Source organism: Buceros rhinoceros, unplaced genomic scaffold, assembly GCF_000710305.1.
Source record: "Buceros rhinoceros silvestris isolate BGI_N320 unplaced genomic scaffold, ASM71030v1 scaffold26923, whole genome shotgun sequence".
Lineage (NCBI taxonomy): Eukaryota > Metazoa > Chordata > Aves > Bucerotiformes > Bucerotidae > Buceros > Buceros rhinoceros.
This window is the reverse complement of record NW_010405787.1, coordinates 24,084-24,489: the sequence shown is the minus strand read 5'-3', so window position 1 is coordinate 24,489 and position 406 is coordinate 24,084.

Below are 406 nucleotides of genomic sequence, written 5' to 3'. Positions count from 1 at the left end.
ATTCCGGCGGCCTTGCGTCAAGTGGCCCGAGCTGCATCACTGGTGGCCGGAGCTGTCTCTGCCAGTGGCCCCGGGTACTTGAGAGGCACCCCCTGGGATGTTCTCCCATGGGAAAAGCTGTAGCCCATGTGCCTGAGCTGCTGGGACCTCAGGGTGGCTCGCCTGGAGCGGGGGCTACCTTTGGGAAGCTGTGGCAGAGCTTGTCCCCATCCTCAGCAGGATGGTGCAGGGCTTCCTTCTGCTGGTGGCATGAGGAGGTGGCTCAGTGGACATACTGGCGTGGATGAGTGGCTTGTCTCCAGGGAAAAATGGCATGTAGCTGGGGTGGCAGAGAGGGGGGCACGTCCGGTGGCAGGGTGAGGCACGAGAGCCCGCTCCTGCTGTGGCTGGGCTCAGGGGGCTGCTC